Below are 4025 nucleotides of genomic sequence, written 5' to 3'. Positions count from 1 at the left end.
ATCTGCCCTTGAAGAGAATCTAGGGACGCTGCTGAAGCCTCAATGGCGACCTGTAGGTTTTTTGACAAATCCTGGGTGGCATCTATAGAGAGTATGAGTGCCCCCATTCCTAAGCCTGCTGCCACTAAGGAGGAGACCAGGGAGATATCCAGGACCAATGGTGAGAACACAGCCCATTTTGACCTAAGTGAAGGGGGCTGGAGGAGGGAGTGAACCTCAGCCTCACTGTACAAAGTAAGCTGAGGAACTAGTGACACTGGAAGGCACTGCAAGCACTTAGAAAGATTGGGGTGTTTACCTATTGTACCACTGTACCAGTAAAATCCCCCTGGGGGAGTTTGGGTGATGGTGGTATTGCATCTGGGATGTAGAAAGGATGCATAGCATAAGGGAAGACGAGTATGGGATCCAAATTCGGGAGGAGAGGTTGTGCTGACATAGACGGGCCCAATCCTGATCTACTGAAGGCCCTCGGGAGTGGAATGGGAATGAGAGGAGATTTTGAAGGGAATGCACATAGAAAGCAGTGGGATAAGTTGCCTAATCCTGATAGGCTTGCAAGTATGGCTCCTTGTTGTATAAGTTTTATTTATGAGAATGGGTCAGTGGTGGCATTGGGCTGGGGGGGGGGTTGTAACTGCTGGCTAAGAGAACCTTACTGGAAGATTATAGAAATGGATTGGTTCTATAAGTTGGCCTATTAAGTATGGCCTTAGGTAGGATAGTCTCATAAGATCTATATATATTTAGGGAGGAAGTAGGGTACGAGTCATATTCATTTTTATAAAGTTTTCCTGGTACTCCACCTGCCCATTGGGAGTCCCAAGGTCACGGATTCTAAGCTCATAGTTGCCCCCATTGAACCTGCAGAACATAGCCCATCGGCCATCCCACAGTTATCATTTAGGTAATGTATATTGCAGGAGCGATATGGGCAGCCACCGTTTTGTTTTACATCAGTATTTTTACATTTGGGTAAAGTCTGATCATATAGAAAACAAATGGTAAGTCCGGGGGACCAGCCGGGTCTGGCTGATATGAAGATTGGAAAGGAAAAGGGGACGGGAGTCTGACAACCCCCCGGTTGGGAGTTGGTTGTGGAGATTACTTTAGTTTGACCCTTATAGGTTTCAGTGAGATAAAATCTCCAGATTTAGTTGGGATTCGTAGTTACTAGAGGAAGTTTAAGGAGGAGGAGGAGAAGAAGGAGCAGGGCGTTTTTTTTTGCCAGACGGAGGGAGGCAGGCCCCCTCAGTTGGGAAATCCAAGTTTCATTATAGGAGGCTGTAGAAGAGCTCTTTTAACTTGGGACATATGGACCCCAGGCTTATGTCCCAATAGTTTGACGGCCGTGGGGGTAGTCAAGATCACTGTGTATGGTCCCGTCCAACGAGGATGTAAAGTTTTGGGCTGTAAGGTTTTGAGTAAGACACTGTCTCCCGGAGAGAGACTAGGTAGGGATTGTTGGGCCTCGGTGTTATCCGTCGTAGACGGGAGAATGGTATCTGCGTGAGCCCTCAGTGAAGATCTCAGTAATGAAAGATAGGATAGATAGGAGACCAGCGGTGGAGCATTGGAATGGAGGGAGTGGGACAAGAGGAAAGGCCTCCCGTATAGGAGTTCGAAGGGGCTGAGGCCTGAGGGGCCCCCAGGGGTGGCGCTGAGTCGGGTAAGAGCCAGAGGAAGAAGGGTAGGCCAGGACAGGCGGGTTTCAGTAGGCAGCTTGGTAAGGAGATCTTTGAGGAGCCCGTTGTCCCTCTCTCTTTTACCAGAGGGTTGTGGATGGTAGGGGATGTGAAGTGTCCAGGTTATGCCCAAGGAATCTGATACTTGCAGAACTACAGCAGAGAGAAATGCTGGTCCGTTGTCAGACTGTAAAGTTCTCGGGAGTCCGAAGTGAGGAATTATATGCTGCAGTAGGCGGGAGGCCACTGTGTCCGCTGTCTCCTTTGAGGTGAAAGTATCAGAGTGAGGGGGTCACGGTAAGACTGACGTCGAGGCCTATGGGTGAAGTCCCGTTGCCAGTCCTCTCCAGGCTGATGTCCTTGGAGCTGGTGATGGGGTCCAGGCCTGCGGGTCCCCCCTTGTGGACTGACTGAGGTACAAATGGCACAGGATTGGTAGATACCAACAATGAGTTTTTTAAGATTGGGGTGATGGAACAAGGGATCTAGAAATTGTAGCATGGCTTTAGGACCTGTATGTAGCGAATTATGAATGTCTGTGAGGAGGGTTTTAGCCAGGGCATTGGGCAGAATTATTCGGTGGTGGAGGAAGATCCACCCCTTGGGCCCTGTAACGCCTTGGGAGGCATATTTGGCTTTTTCCTGGTCAGAGTACCGTGGTAGGTAGGTGGCGCTGAGGAAAAGAATAGGGGAAGAGTTGGACCATAGGGCTGTCTCTCTGGTGGTGAGGTCTACTTTATGATTTCCTGTAGAGATTTCATCCGTTAGGGCCTGGTGGCCCTTGCAGTGGAGGACAGCCACCTCAGTGGGAAGCTGAAGTGCTTGGAGCAGGGCAGCAATTAATGGACCATTTATAACTGGAGTACCCTCAGTGGTAAGGAAGCCTCACTCCCGCCAGAGGATGGGATGTGTGGGTGCTATTTGGAAGACATATTTGGAGTCTGTGTAAACGATGGCTCTTCTCCCCGTGGAGCGGTGTAAGGCCCTCGTAAGGGCGACGGGTTCAGCCTTTTGTGAGGAAGTGCCTGTAGGAAGGGGTGACACTTCAACCACTGTGGAAGGAGTAACGACAGCATAGGCAGCCCGGCGGACACCGTGTCGTCTAAAATAGAGCTTCAGCCACATGCGGGATGATGTCAGGATCGTTAAGGGGTTGGTCCTTCAGTTTTGGATTGAGAGGTAGGAGTTCGTCTAACAGAATGGGGCACGAGTGTTCTGAAGAGGCACTTACAGAATGGAGGGGGAGGGGGGAGGCTGAGTTAAGGCGAGGTGAGACAGCCAGGGTGACGTGGGGGTGGTCAAGTAAAAGGGGGTGAAATGTTTGAGCACGTGATGGTGCTGGGAGAGACAGGGAGTGGTGGGTGAGGAGTTCAGGCAAACGTGGGAGGAAAAGACAGTTAGGGGTTGTCCCAAGATAAGTTTGAGGGCGTCTCTGGTGAGCACTGCTTCAGCTGCTGCGGCTCGCAAGCAGGGCTGCCATCCCTGAACGGTGAGGTCTGATTGTTTAGACAGATCAGCAGGGGTTCGGTAAGCAGGACCCGTAGGTTGAGCTGGGAGGCCAGTGGCCGACCCCTGATGTCCATCTGTAAGGAGGTGGAAAGGTGTAGTAGGGTCTGGGAGGGTCAGAGTTGGCCTCTGAATAAGAGCGTCCCTGAGGTTAGAAAAAAGGGAGTGTGCAGGGGTCGGATCAGTCGGGTCCCACAGGCGCTTCTTTGGCTGCTGGTACAATGGGCGAGCTAGAAGAGCAAATCCGGGCATCCAGTGCCAAAGAAAACCACCAAGCCCAAAAAGGAAAGAATCTCCTCAGCAGACGGAGGGGGTTGTAGGTCTTAGAGAAGCTGAATTCTGTTCGTTGTTAGGGTCTTGGCATGTTCAGTGATTTGAATGCCCAAATACATTACGGAAGGCTGATGTACCTGTGCTATGGAAGGGGTGACCCGGTATCCCCTTTTTCCCAGAAAGTTAAGGAGGACGGTTGTGTCCTCCTGGGAAGATTTCAAAGAGGGGCTGCACAGTAATAGGTCATCTACATATTGTAGCAGGAGACTGTGTGTGAGACTGCAAGGGAGGAGATCAGTAGCTAACGCGGGGCCAAACAGATGGCGGCTGTCCCCAAAGCCCTGAGGTAAGACTGTCCATGTGAGCTGCTGACTTGTGAGTGATATGGGATCCTCCCAAGTAAGTGCAAAGAGAAAGAGTCTGGGTGTAAAGGAATAGTGAAGAAGGCATCCTTAAGATCTAACACAGTGTAATGAGTGCTTGAAGCTGGGATGTGTGACAGGAGGGTGTAGGGATTGGGAACTTGGGGTGGAGGGGGACTGTCGCCTCATTAATCATGCG

The sequence above is a fragment of the Suricata suricatta genome, chromosome 11 (assembly GCF_006229205.1).
Source record: "Suricata suricatta isolate VVHF042 chromosome 11, meerkat_22Aug2017_6uvM2_HiC, whole genome shotgun sequence".
NCBI lineage: Eukaryota > Metazoa > Chordata > Mammalia > Carnivora > Herpestidae > Suricata > Suricata suricatta.
The sequence above is the reverse complement of the archived record's forward strand: the minus strand, read 5'-3'. Positions refer to the sequence as shown.